Genomic DNA, 15731 nt, shown 5'->3' with positions numbered 1-15731 from the left:
TCCGGATGTTTGCTATAATGTTGCAGATATAGCATGTTTATTACACGTACTTCTTCTAAGATAAGAAGTTAAAATCGGTTAACTTTATAGTGAGTGTAACAGGAAGATAATAATTATGTTCAAATAGCAAAATGACTTGCGCTAGTTTATCTAATCATTATCTAAGCATAATCAAACTATCATATAACGCATTTTCCTTCCCTTCAAACAAACAGGGACCTATACAAACTTTGTTTGTATAGGTCCCTGAAACAAACAATCTTTTGTTCGGCCTGAACGGATGGGGAAGCTGACAAAAGCTGATTCAGAAACGATGACCAATAAACATAGTCCGTGCATTTGCTTGCCAACTGAGTGTAACAACTCATTAACAAACTCTTCAATCAGATACAAACGAAAATATACGCGTCCCAAACGTTACAAAGTTAATATTTACATCCACACGAATAAGAACATATGTAATCAAACCACATTTTAAATTAAAATGTTGAAGGACTATTTTGTAACTCGTAGTACGGAAGGTGGTGTTATATCCCTCCGCGTCGAACTATTAGTGGTGTCTGATTCAGAAGTTCGATAGTTCACTCACGGACGCAGACAGACCGCACGGCTTAACCACTCTCTCGCATCACACGTAAGTTGAATTTATGCGTTTACTATGTAAACTATGATAATCACTGTTCCAAATTCAATTAAGTTGCTTGAACAAGTTGTATTGTTAGAAACACGTATTTGTAAAAGCTAATTTAAATTTCTTTTTCAGTTATGTATAGTTTATAATAAGAAAATATAAAGTGTACTAATTTTCAACATGTTAATTTTTTATGAAAAGTTAATATATTATCAAATTATGGTAACTGTCTTATGGATAATAATAGGTTATAATTGTTATTATTGTTATACTTATTATTATTATTATTATTATTATTATTATTATTATTATAAATTGAAGTTTGAAGTTTAAACTGTTAATACGGAGAATGTAGATGTACTGCGATTTCACGTGTACACTGAACACATTCTTTTGTGTTTGCTTTTCCACATATATAAATAATATTTTTAACATCGTTTTCCCGTGACATGCTGTGAGACATACAATTATAAAAACAGCTTATTCTTTTTTTTAAAGCGTAGCGGTTATATTATGTTAAAACTTAAACCAAAACGATACATTGTGAGAAATGTCTCGTCAGCTCGTGACATGCCCCAATATGGCGAAGAAATTTCGAGATTATAGTGTTCAGTGAGTTGCAATTTCCTTTGCAGAGAAAAAGTTCTTATGCACTCGACCCATGTACGTTGTCTGAATTTATATAGCTCTCAAGCGCGATGCGAAATAAGTTAATGTTTTTCCATAGTTATCTTATGAAGCATGATACAATATTTGCGATGAATAATTCTTCGAATATATTATTGAAATGAACTTGATCGGGTCTGCGTTAAGCCGGTATTGATTGATAGAATCGGATTCCGTTCTGTTTGCGATGTTCATGGTTTGGATCATCTGCGGGAAATTTGTTCGTCTGCACGACACATGTTTGCAATTTTACTTTAACGCTGCGTTTAATCACATAACTTGCGCCCCATCTGTCTGGTTTAAACCAGTATTACCATGGTAACGGGCCCGTCCCGTCAGAAACCAGGGACGCCTGAGTCATGATTTCAAACCGCATTTCTCTCCGAAGTTGCGATGTGTAAGATCATATTGAACGGAACAGACACGTTTATTTGTCATAAGCGGATAAAGCTCAACGTCATTAACATGCCAAACAATCACAACATGCGTTCGATATTAATACACAACATAAATGTACATGTTTATCATTTTGAAGGAAGATCAATTTGAATAAACATGAAATAAACATGTTTTCGTGAGAATTTCACATGGATGAGATTAATATTCAGTGACCACATTATTTCAAACGTAGTTTAATAATCGAAATAAATATAATAATATTATATACATATTTTCTTTGTGAAAAGAAATGTTATGCTATATATAAACAAATTGTCTCGTATTTTAAAACTGAATATGGCTAGGGTTTTTTTCAGAACTATTTGTGTGAGTTAAATAAACAAGAAAATTTCGGACGGGATCTATCATACTTCAGAATTAATGTTTTCCTAACATCGTGGTGGCGTAAAGATCGTCGAAGCGTAGATTGTGTGAATAGTTGTGTGAATAGAGGTTGTGATTGTTCAGCTGTGAACTATGATGTCCTTTCGCGCACGTGTCGTGTTCGACTTGTATTTGTTGTTTAGCAATTATGTAAAGTATGTACACAGGGAATACAAAATAAAAGTATTTACTGTAAACACTGACGCGATTTACAGATTACTTTATCTTACTTGTCTATGTAACACGTATATGTAACTGCAGTTATACATGGAGTATTACTACTGTAACTATAGTATAACTACTGTTGCAACGTGTGCGCTAAGTTGTACATGTAGTATAACTAATGTTGCAACGTGTGCGCTAAGTTGTACATGTAGTATTAACTACTGTTGCAACATGTGCGCTAAGTTGTACATGTAGTATTAACTACTGTTGCAACATGTGCACTTATTTGTACATGTAGTATGACTACTGTTATAACATTTGAGCGAAGTTGTACATGTAGTTTTAACTACTGTTGTAACATTTGCGCTGAGTTGTACATGTAGTATTAACTACTGTTGTAACATTTGCGCTGAGTTGTACATGTAGTTTTAACTACTGTTGTAACATTTGCGCTGAGTTGTTCATGTAGTATTAACTACTGTAGTAACATTTGCGCTGAGTTGTACATGTAGTATTAACTACTGTTGTAACATTTGCGCTAAGTTGTACATGTAGTATTAACTACTGTTGTAACATTTGCGCTGAGTTGTACATGTAGTATTAACTACTGTTGTAACATTTGCGCTGAGTTGTACATGTAGTATTAACTACTGTTGTAACATTTGCGCTGAGTTGTATGACATTGCTACATACATGTGGGGACATAGCTTAAGAAATGTGGTGATATCTATAGAAATGTGAGGACAACGTTTTAGAAATGTGACGACGTATCTATAAAAATGAGAGGATATAGCTTCAGAAATGCAGGACAAGCTTAAGAAATGTGAGGACATTGCTGTAGTAAGTTATGACTGACTATTTAAATGTAAGACTTAGCTATGGGAATGTATGACACAGCTATATAAATGTGAGGGCATAGCTATAGAAACGTGAGGGCATAGCTATAGAAATGTGAGGACAAAGCTATAGAAATATAAGGGCATAGCCATAGAAATGTGAGGGCATAGCTATAGAAATGTGAGGACAAAGCTATACAAATGTGAGGACATAACTATAGAAATGTGAGGGCATAGCAAATGAAATGTGAGGACATTTAAAACAATATAAAAATGGGAGAACATTGCTGTAGAAATGTCATGACAAAGCTATACGAATGCTTCGTGTTACAAAAACTTTCCATTATGTGTGCGATTAGGAGAATATAACAAGGAAGCAGTTGCAATAAATGTCAAGTTGTAGCCAGAAAAAGCTTGCACTATTCTTGGTTGTGAACTCTAACAGCGTATTTTACTGACACACGGAAGCTACTTCAACGGCTCTGTTGCGAAATGCACGGGTCCTTGAATGACAGGTCACACGTGCACTTGCATATATGCTATTTGAGTGTTAACTTTTGAAAAATGTCTGCGATACAATAGTGCGTGACCGATATTTTTCAATTTTATATTCTATATCGATATCGGACCAGGAAGCAATCCTGACTCTCACACGCTATGGTTGTTGCTTTTTGAAAATCAGCCATTGCATTCCTACTTCCTTATAAAAGTACGACATATACACAATGTACATGTACCCTAGTCTAGTGTACTTTGTCTCTAAGATAATCTTATAGGGAAGCTGCCAATATTGATCTCAGTATCTTCACACATTGAAATAACATACTTCGCAATTTTAGGGTTGTTTTTCGAGTATGTGTATTTACATAAGATTACAGAAATATTCAAAGGTTAACATGAAATTGTATATAATTTTTGTGCTTTTTCATGTTCTGTTGTATTTTATAATTATTAATACATTTATTAATGTCTATTTATATTGGGTAAACGCGACGGCAATGACACTTTTATCAGATATAGTTTATTCACTGTAATAATTAAAGCATATATTTCACTAGGACTTATAGATAAAGGCACGATTTAATGCGGCCTTAGACCAAACTGAGATCTGCATGTTTGTGGAAACAGCTACTCGTATGTAACATATATCAACAGCATAAATAAGCAGAAACCTGTACGACCATTATATATAATTGGACCGCGCTCTGTGAAAAGGGGGTTTAATGCATGTGCGTAAAGGGTCGTCCCAGATTAGCCTAATCAGGGACTACACTTTCCGCCTTTACTGGATTGTTTGCTAAGATTAGACTCTGTAAACGGAAAATATCATACAAGCGGAAAGTGTCGTCCCTGAATAGCCCGATCGGACTGCACAGGCTAATCTGGGACGACACTTTACACACATGCATTAAAACCCCTTTTCACAGAGCACGGCTCATATACTTTTTCGTCGTTGAATCACGCTGGAGATAAATTAACTGCCTAATTTAACACCAAGTTGCAGTTCTTGACCGGAGATGTACACACCACGCAATTAATATGCAACAGTTTTTATACATGACATTCCATGCCACTAATTTGTCACAAAACTGTTATTTAACATGGCCTTCTGCTCAAATGTCAGCTGCTGTGGTGGAACATGAGAAAACGTACACTTAACGCATCGCAGAGTTTACAATACACCCAACACTTTTTACTTGCTGATTTGCTCTCAGTATTGTGCTTAGAAAGATAGAACGCAGTGGAAAGTAGACACACATTATATTTCTCTAACATATTTATAGTTTCAATGAAACATTATAACAATCCTCGTTGTTTTACATAATCTGATAATTTACTTATGAAATAAATTTATTTATATACCACCATCTGCGAGACAGCCGCGTAACCATATTGTACCGTAATATTTGCATCTTTCGGTTTGCGAGAAAAATGCACGTTCGATCTGTTGAACTGCTCCGGAACAAAGACGTGCATTGTTTCAACTGGAGGCTAACGGTAGACACACGCGTCTTTTGTGTATCCTCCGCGACGAGGGTTCAATTTACACTTGACTTGTTTTCACGGTACATTACGAACTGGTGCATATCGTATTTTCTACAGCATTTCATTGTACTTCTTAAATAATAGTAACACTTTTTTGTATTTATACATATAAATGCACTGCGACCATTGTTAATACAGTACACTAATGATATGATTATGTTGCGTAATATATACAGCATCCAACGTATACAGATTTTCCTAGATATGGGGCACTTGTTATGTCGACTATACATTGCTAGTGGAAATTCGGATCCAACATCTAAGCCGTTGCTGCAGACATCGTCTGCACACAAATGTCTGTTTTTCTCATATATGACAAAGTTCTGTCATACGAAATTCCTATGAAATCGATTAGATTTAGAGATGTTGGGCTGCTGAATGGGATTTCACTTTATTGACGATTCGCGCTTTAAACAGGGTCAGTATTATAAAGGCTGGAGTTGGGGGCATACATGTTTTACAAACATTGCTTGTCTAAACACGGATGTATTACGATCAACAGAGCGATAGCTCGGAAACATTCCCGTATTTTACCGACTGACATTGCTTTTCCATTATCTGGAAGTGATCGATAATATTGTATGTGATGATTTATCTATGTTTTCTACGATTGCAGTCTGCAGACTTCGTGTATCATGTATAATGGTTTTCTTGCCAAAGAGATATTTTCTGGCAATGATAAAATCGTATGATTCTGAAATATAAAATATGTACGATACTATTGGAACTATTCACAATGATTTTTCGTTATGTAAAACTGGATTGTTATAAAAGCTAATATCACGAAGAACAATATTGAGCCTCGCTGCGGGAAAACGGGGCTTAATGCATGTGCGGGAAGTGTAATCCTAGATAAGCAGGTGCAGTCCGCACAGGCTAATCAGGGACGACACTTTCCACTTAAAAAATAATATGGATGACTGCGACCTCGTCACGGTGTAGTGAGGCTCAGTTCCCAGCCACCAGTGCATGCGTAATTTATTAGAAACTATGTGCGGAATTTAAGGCATTCAGACATAAATTCGTCAACGGAAAGCAACACTTGCGTGGCTACCGCATTGCTTCGTGCGCTAAAGACCTACTGCAGTATGTTTTGGCCTGACGCGAGAACGTGGCACGTTTGTAAATTCTTTAGTTCAAAAACGCAATAAAGTTTAAACTGTTTGCAGCGTGTTTTGTTTGCTGTCATTTTTTGTGTACTAGTGTCTCGCTGGGGGAAAACTGGGCTTAATGCATGTGAGTCAAGTGTCGTTCCAGATTAGCATGTGCTGTTCAATTAGGGATAACACTTTCCACGTGTATACTAGTAGTATGTTTCGTTTAAAGGAAGGCTCTTCTTAGCGAATATAGTTAATCCGGAAAGTAGTCCCTGATCAGCCTGGGCGGGTTACTCATACTAATGTGGGGCGACACTTAACGGACATAAATTAATCCACGTTTACAAGATAAAGGCTCATTATCATGTTGGTGGGTTGCTTCCTGTGTAAATGTTGATGAGTTGCTTGAAATATATTCAATAATTTTGAATCGGATTCCTTTCTCTGCTATCTTGATCATGCAGATATAAGGTCACAAAAACTAAAATCAGGAAAGTGAGACAATGCAACAATTAAAACTTATACAAACTATTTGCAAAAATGCGCTCATTGTAGGGAATTATTTCGACATAAACGGTCACCTGGTTGGCGCAGTGGTTTGTACACGCGTTTCTCATCAAGGTGACCCGGGTTCAATGCCCGTTCCTGGCAGCATGTTAAGCTGGTTGGTGATCACCATGCCGGACAGCTGGGTTTTCCTACTGGCACTCCGACTTCCCACCACAACCCAAGAACTCATCAAAATTGAACATATTTTAGTAACTACTTAAAAGCTGGAGTTTGAAGCTTTATTGCAAAGTTCGTCCCAAATTGCGTGCGCCTAGTAACTCAATTAGGTAGGCGTGCTGGGACTAACTCCGGGCCACATACTAGTATAATGCAGCCTCTGGTGAGGAAAGGCCTTCTAAACTTCAAGTTCACACACACTCGACATAAACATGCACATTCCGCCAAGATTGCATTTGATTAGTTTACTGCAGACGTGAATTGTTGTTGCGTTGATGCAAATCTGTCTGGAATAAGCGGTAAACCAGACGATTGGAGTACAATTTACACAGCAGACTCGATTCGTATTTCATTTGTACGTTTTGGGAGTATTCAAATGGTACACAAGCATTTTTCTGGAATACTGTGCATACGATACAGTTTTGACGTTTACTTAGTAATCATCGCACTCGCCTTTCAGTAATGTTGTGCTATAATACAACACCCAAAACACATAACTTGTATACATGTACTTTGATAAACGTTTATTAGACTCTTAGAAACCGTGAGTAAGTACAGTAATAAAGGCATTTTTACTTTGCGTCCGACTTGTTATTTACGGTTCAAACACTGACCAGTATATATTTATGGTAACTATTTATACAACTTTCATAATTCAAATACAGCGTTATCATAGGACAAACACTGTAAAACAATAAATATTTCACCAGCTTTTAAGTTACCACCGTAATTGTCGTTTTATTCGTTTAATTTCATACACGTTTCAACACCCTGCGATTAAACTGTTTCACTAAAGAATGTGAAGTAAAATGTTTGATGCAGTAAATACTGCCTGCGTGTAACTGTTATTTCAATAAAGATAGCTGCGTAAGTTACTGAGGGCTCGACCGGGACGACAAAAATCCTTTTCACAACAGCAGCACATAATATCGCGCTATTAGTGGCAATATGCGAATTGCAGCAAATAATAACGTGTTATTAGTGGCAATATGCACTGCAGCACATAATAACGCGATATTAGTGGCAATATGCGAATTGCAGCACATAATAACGTGCTATTAGTGGCAATATGCGAATTGCAGCACATTATAACGCGCTATTAGTGGCAATATGCGAATTGCAGCACATTATAACGCGCTATTAGTGGCAATATGCGAATTGCATTTAGCATCTTGGTATAAATTTTAATCCGAGCATTCCAGTAGAAGTAAACTGATAGACGTGTTGTTCTTCTGTTGATCTCCGCCGTAAGTGCAGCTGTCAGCAATATTTCAGTACTCTGGTCCACAAAAACAAAAGCACTTAAGAGTTTTTGTTACAGAAAAAATAATAAAAACGCAGCTTTACGATGTTATTTTGGGTTTATTTGATAACAGAAACTTAGCGAAAATAACTGGTTTAGCATACACATATAATAATATATATGAACCAGGCTCGGGGAAAACCGGACTAAAAGCATGTGCGCAAATTATCGTCCAAGATTAGCCTATGCACTCCGCAAAGGTTAATCGTTGACAACACTTCCCTCCTGAACTGAATTTTCCCAAAAAAGATATCCTAACAACGAAAAACTCCATTCAAGCGAAAAGTGTAGTTCTTGATTTGCTAATTAGAACAGATCAGCATGAGCGGACTGCACAGGCTAATCTGGGGTGATACTTTACGTACATGCATTAAGCCCTGTTTTCCTGGGTGCGGTTCATATTTGTCTCATCAAACAGCCGATTTTCGACACTGATTGTTTTCTTATTGATAAATTAGTGTCATAACTGCCAATACCGTTAATTGCGGAGTCCAAAATAGTAAGACACACTACACCATTAGATGGTGTCTGTCCAACCAGCACTAGACAGCTTAGTGTTCGATTGTTCGATCACTCATTATGATTCTAAACCAAAAAGGTGTCATGCAAAATAGTCATAACAGGGATTCAGACATGTTTTTCTTCTAATCTAGTGATTTAATCACGATTCTTATCGATTTCACGTGAAATATGTTTTGATGGGATTTTGAGTTCTGAGTAGTGCGCTCACAATAAAGAATGTATACATATATAAGCATTGCTCTTGACAAACGGGGCTTAAGCCTTAACGCATGTGAAAGAATTGTTGTCCCGTATTCGCCTGTGCAGTCCGCACATGCTTATCAAGACGAAACTTTCCACCTTGACTCGATTTTCGCTGTAAAGAAACTAATTTTATACGAAACATTCCAAAATAAGCGGAAAGAGTCGTGGTTTCATAAACCATATTTCTTGTTAGAGCTAGAATATCGAGTAGATAGCTGGCTCTGATACTGTCAAATATGATTGCTAATTATCGCCAGATGGTCAATGTCCCGAGGTGTTTTCCCTGAACTCTTGGTATCCGGCTTATCGGTCGCGTTTTGGTTCCCATATCTTGATCGGCCTTGTTTGTGTCTAGCCTGGCGCGGGTAGTTGAACGCGGGTTGTGTAAAAATGCCGGTCATTTTACTTTAGTTGAAATATAAGTTATTTTCATTCCGAAACACAAGTCTTAAAATAAATAAGACACACTCTGCTTTTTTATGGATGGAAATGAATATATTCTCAAGCTGTTGCTGCATTTGCCACGTCAAGATCACGGTATAAATGTTCCGTTACATGTGATACTTTGTCTGACAAGAGAGTTTGAGTCATAGAGCGACATATTCTTGACGTCACATTCCAAGGGTTTTGGGAAGTGCAATCAGTTCTTCTAGGGTCTTATCTTGATCCTCAACATTCTGTACACAGTGATATGCCGCAGGTTTTCATGCAGATAAGATGACTGAGTCATTCGCTTTCGATCTTAGGATGTTTCTTACAATGTTTCTTTGGGACCTAAGCTCTGCGTAATCTCTACGATGAATGGTTTGATAAACCTTAAGCTCATAATTACTTTTCTTGAAAAATCATGCGTCTATTTACGACAGCATGTAAAGATCAACTGATAAGCCCCACATATGTTAGAAATGAGCCGAGTTCTGGGAAAATGGGGCTTAATGAATGTGCATAAAGAGTCGTCCCAGATTGACCTGTGCAGGCCGTATTCTATTATACAAGAACACGTGATACATAGATAAATGCATATAACTATGGAAATCCTTTCCGCTTTGTTGTTCCGTCAAGTTTCAGGTTGTTCTGTCGTTATCACGCCGTACTTTGATTATCGTTTCAGAACAATGGCAGACAAGCCCGACGTTTCCGAAGTTGAATCATTCGACAAGAGCAAACTGAAGAGCGTGGCAACTGCTGAGAAAAATCCTCTACCAACTAAAGAGGGTATGCACTAGAGATGCCTCTGGGATCTTCTAGACTTGGTATCTGTGGTCATAATTCTCTATCCTTTATGGTCAGTTTGACATAGCCTATGTTGCCATTATGACGAATCCTATGTTGTCATTATGACATAGCCTATATTGTCATTATGACATAGCCTATGTTGTCATTATGGCATAGCCTTTGTTGTCATTGTGACATATCGTATGTGGTCGTTATGGCATAGCCTATGTTGTCATCATGCCGTATCGTATGTGGTCTATATCACCTAGCCTATGTTGTCATCATGGCATATCGCATGTGGTCTATATCACCTAGCCTATGTTGTCATCATGGCATACCGCATGTTGTCTATATCACCTAGCCTATGTTGTCATTATGGCAAAGACGCTGTGACATGTGGTAATAAATGCTCCTTAAAAGTCATATATTGTCAGCACGGCCTATCATCAATGGTCAATTAAATATACCCCTGTGATCATTATTATCTGGACGCTGTGGTCATCGATACATCAAAACAGCAAATGCTGCCATGCACACCTAGCCCCTGTAGTCATACATAGACATTGATTGTTAATGTGTGTGTTGTGTTATGTATTATACATTGATTTTTAGTACCTGCATATGCAAGTTTCTAAAAATGTATGCGATAATACGTACAACTTTATGATTATATAATTAAATCTTGTGATTTTATTTTTTAGGTTTGATATTTCGTTTATTCTTGATGCATTCACTGCCATTTGAAAATAAAAAGAACAGATGTTTGTAAATGTGCCTCGCTCTGGGAAAACTGCGTTACATTCATGTGCGGGAAGTATCGACTCAGATTAGCCAGTGCATTCTGCACAGGCTTATCAGGGACGACACTTTCCGCATAGACTGGATTCTCGTTTAGAAGAGACTTCCTTGAAACAAAAAATCCCATATAAGCGGAAAGTGTCATCCCTTATTAGCCTGTGTGGACGACACCGGCATATCTGAGATAACACTTAACGTACAAGCATTAGGGCCCGTTTTCCCAGAGCGCGGCTTAAATGTAATACAGTTGGTTATATTTTCAGATATTGAAAAGGAGAAGTCCTCCTCGTAGCGGCGCCGGGTCCTCCCAGCGTAGTCATGTACATAGTACGACAGCCTCTCTCCATCCGCCATCTTCATTTCTTCGACACTATTCCATCGGTAGCAGCACGTCGAATGGGGCGGCAAGAAACAGATGTGTCCACGCGAAAAAAAATATGTTGAATATTATGAAACAATTAAATGATTTTTCAGACAAATCACTTATTAATCAAAGAAAATAAGCATCAAGAGTTGCCCATCTTTAAGCTCCATTCGTACATTTTCTTCATTCAGCAATTGCAAAATGAGTCAGAAATTTAACAAAGAAGTATTAATAGCCTATGGATTGCTAATGTGTTGACACTTGATCATAATAGCTGGACAGGCGAGTGCTATATATGGATTATGATTTTGCTATTTAGCATTACAGGGCGATGCATTGTATTTGTGTACCTTTATTTTAATGTATTTTATCATGTCTCTGTGCCACTAATTTTACTTAACGATTGTTTAACATCAAGAAATCTAAAGTGTCTTCAATTAAGCAAGCTGCTGAAGTCCGAAACATTCCGCGTGTTCTACATCGGGATAGATCGAGTGCTCACGTGTTATTCTTTTGCTTTATTACGTATGCTATGTAATTCTTTAAAGAAAAAAAACTAATAAAGAACCATTTTGTATAAAATATGTCGTTTGAGTTGAAATTGACATTACACAAGACGCTCACGTAGACTTATGTTTAAACCGTTTGGTGAGATCTGTTGAATAAAAATGGTAACATGGACCATTTCAACTGATTACCCTACCTAATTGAAACTTGAGCAAATGTGCATATATGCGCGACAAAAGTTCTGAACCGTTCTAAGCGGGAAATGGTTATTCCAAGGATGATCACAGTTGATTCGAAACAAAATCGAACCATGGCATTTTTCATCATCGTACCTATATCGATTCGCAAACAATCATAAGTATTCTTAACATTTAGAGATGGCGAATTTTTCGTCTGATTCTAAATCTGTCAATTCCCAGTAATTGATTTTATCTTCCGTTCGCTCTCATCGATTTGGTGTATTCTAAACTGAAACGTACCTGAATAGGTTTAACGTCAAGCTATCTTCGACCAGCACACGTGCACAATTGCACAAATCCTCATAAACAAAAAAAACTAATAATTGTATGCGATAAGCGCGGTGTATGGAATAAAGGAAAACCGTGGGTTAGGGGATTAATTGTTGATTTATGTTTAAATATCCTTGCATTGTTACCGCTCTGGGTACACACCATCTTGCTATTGTGTTGAAGACCAGGCTCACTTAATTCAAAGCGTTTCAACAACAAACGGATATTCAAACATAATTGTTTGACTTATGTACCTATACAGTTTCCCTTCTGCGGTTCTGATCATTTTACTGGGACGTTGACTAGAGCTCCGACCAGCCATATTGCAACGAGTTTTTGCGTTTCATCAGCCTGGTCGAATATTATACTAAGAGGAACTCGGTATAATATTCGATCAGGCTGATGAAATTATTGTTCATTGTAAAAAAGATGTGAAACTATAAGTTCAGTGTTCTAATGAATAATACAACAGTTTTACCAGGAAGAGAAATGTGTAAAACTGCTTAATTTGACGAGAATGAAAAAGTATCGAGGACGGATTATAATCATTATAGTTATAATTTATCATTATTAAAATGAAAGAGGTATTTTTTTTTAAAGAACGACATGAACTATCTTCTATACAGTATACAACTGACAGATATAGAAGAATTCAGGTATTGGATATGTATAAAAAAAGTGGGAAATGACTCGTTTATCTGAAAAAAAGATTCTATGTAATTCTATGATAACAAAACGCTGAGCTGTTGTAAGCACTGAGTAACAAAACATACTACAGTTTACAACATGGAATAACCGAATGTATGCAAAATTACGTTGATGAACAAGTTTATGATGGAAATTTGATTCCAATAAACCCAATATGCAAACGTATCAAAATATTCAATTATATGACAACAGTTATCTAAAAATGCAATTAAAACATACTAAAATGAACGCTGCATAATACTACTCAATATCTTAAGTTATATGTAACGAAGTGTAAAGTTAAATTAATGCTCAATAGTTCCATTCGTTCTAAAAGATTACCAAGTACTGTGTGTGCATAAAAAATATCTGTTCAGGTGAGATGACTGAAATTTTAAAAGGCGAACATTTAAGAAAAAAACAAATCGAATTTACGATATACCTGATCGGGTCACATAGGCAGATGGTGACTAACAGATCGACCAAGTTCGGGAATTTACTGGTGTCTGGTGTCCTGGGTTGTCAACAGCCTTTGTATGCCGCGTGTGTCTGTAGCGTTGGTATGTCACGCGTGTCGTTAACAGCTTTGGTGCGTCACGTGTGTAGTCAATAGCCTTGGTGCGTCACGTGTGTATTAAACAGACTTGGTATCTCACGTGTGTCGTCAACAGCCTTAGTGTGGCACGTGTGTAGTCAACAGCCTTGGTGCGTCACATGTCTCGTCAACAGCCTTGGTGCGTCACGTGTGTAGTCAACAGCCGTGGTGCTTCGCGTGTGCAGCCAACAGCCTTGGTGCATCACGTGTGTCGTCAACAGCCGTTGTGCGTCAAGTGTTAATTCAACAGGCTCAGGACGTCAAGTGTGTAGTCAACAGCCTTGGTGCGTAACGTGTGTAGTAAACAGCTTGGGTGCGTAACGTGTGTAATCAATAGCCTTGGTGCGTCACGTGTGTAATCAATAGCCTTGGTGCATCAGGTGTGTATTAAACAGCATTGGTGCATCACGTGTGTCGTCAACAGCCGTTGTGCGTCAAGTGTTAATTCAACAGCCTGTGTGCGTCAAGTGTGTAGTCAACAGCCTTGGTGCATCACGTGTGTTTTCAACAGCATTGGTGCGTTACGTGTATATTCAACAACCTTTGCACGTCAAGTATGTATTCCACAGCCTTGGTAAGTCACGTGTCTCGTCAACAGCCTTGTTGCGTCACGTGTCTCTTCAACAGCCTTGGTGATTCACGTGTGTAGTCAACAGCCTTGGTGCGTCAAGTGTCTCGTTAACAGCATTGGTGCGTCAAGTACTAGTATGTTGTCAACAGCCTGGGTGCGTCACGTGTGTATTCAACAGCCTGGGTGTGTCATGTGTGTAGTCAACAGCCTGGGTCGTCACGTGTGTAGTCAACAGCATGTGTGCGTCAAGTGTGTAGTCAACAGCCTTGGTTAGTCCCGTGTATCGTCAACAGCCTTGGTGCGTCACGTGTGTAGTCAACAGCCTTGGAGAGTCACGTGTGAAGTCAACAGATTGGGTTCGTCACATGTGAAGTCAACATCCTTGGGGCGTCACGTGTTTAGGCAACATCATGGGTGCGTCAGGTGTGAAGTCAACAACCATGGTGTGTCACGTGTGAAGTCAACAGCCTGTGTATGTCAGGTGTGTAGTCAACAGCCTTGGTATGTCACGTGTTTCGTCAACAGCCTTGGTGCGTCACGTGTGAGTCAACAGCCTTGGTGCGTCACGTGTGTAGTCAACAGCCTTGGTACGTCACGTGTGTAGTCAACAGCATGGGTGGTCACTTATGTATTCAACAGCCTTGGTGCGTCAAGTTTCTAGTTAACAGCCGGTATGCGTCAAGTGTGTAGTCAACAGTTTTGGTAAGTCACGTGTCTCGTCAACAGCCTTGGTGCGTCACGTGTGTAGTCAACAACCTTGGTGAGACACGTGTGTAGTCAACAGCCTTGATGCGTCAAGTGTGTAGTCAACAGCCTTGGTAAATCACGTGTCTCGTCAACAGTCTTGGTGCATCACGTGTGTGGTCAACAACTTTGGTGGGCCACGAGTGTAGTCAACAGCCTGTGTGCGTCAAGTGTGTAGTCAACATCCTTAGTAAGTCACGTGTCTCGTCAACAGCCTTGGTGCGTCACGTGTGTAGTCATTAACCTTGGTGAGACACGTGTGTAGTCAACAGCCTTGATGCGTCAAGTGTGTTGTCAACAGCCATGGTAAGTCACGTGTCTCGTCAACAGCCTTGGTGCATCACGTGTGTGGTCAACAACTTTGGTGAGACACGTGTGTAGTCAACAGCCTGTGTGCGTCAAGTGTGTAGTCAACAGCCTTGGTAAGTCACGTGTCTCGTCAACAGCATTGGTGCGTCACGTGTGTAGTCAACAGCCTTGGAGAGTCACGTGTGTAGTCAACAGATTGGGTGCATCACGTGTGAAGTCAACAGCCTTGGTGCGTCACGTGTGTAGTCAACAGCCTTGGTGCATCACGTGTGTAATCAACAACCTTTGTGCGTCACGCGTGAAGTAAACAGCCTGGGTGTGTCACTTATGTATTCAACAGCCTTTGTGCGTAAAGTTTTTTTTAGTCAACAGCCG

At 38.6% G+C, this 15731-nt stretch overlaps 1 long non-coding RNA gene across 1 annotated transcript; it reads left to right on the top strand.

The window, feature by feature from the left end:
• The first annotated feature begins 981 nt into the window (after window positions 1-981).
• On the top strand, window positions 982-10272 carry LOC127878194 (uncharacterized). The gene is made up of 2 exons (XR_008048766.1): window positions 982-2274; window positions 3018-10272. It is a non-coding gene; the product is annotated as an uncharacterized LOC127878194 (long non-coding RNA).
• The last annotated feature ends 5459 nt before the right edge of the window (window positions 10273-15731 follow it).

Source organism: Dreissena polymorpha, chromosome 4, assembly GCF_020536995.1.
Source record: "Dreissena polymorpha isolate Duluth1 chromosome 4, UMN_Dpol_1.0, whole genome shotgun sequence".
Lineage (NCBI taxonomy): Eukaryota > Metazoa > Mollusca > Bivalvia > Myida > Dreissenidae > Dreissena > Dreissena polymorpha.
This window is presented reverse-complemented; position numbering and strand designations above follow the sequence as displayed.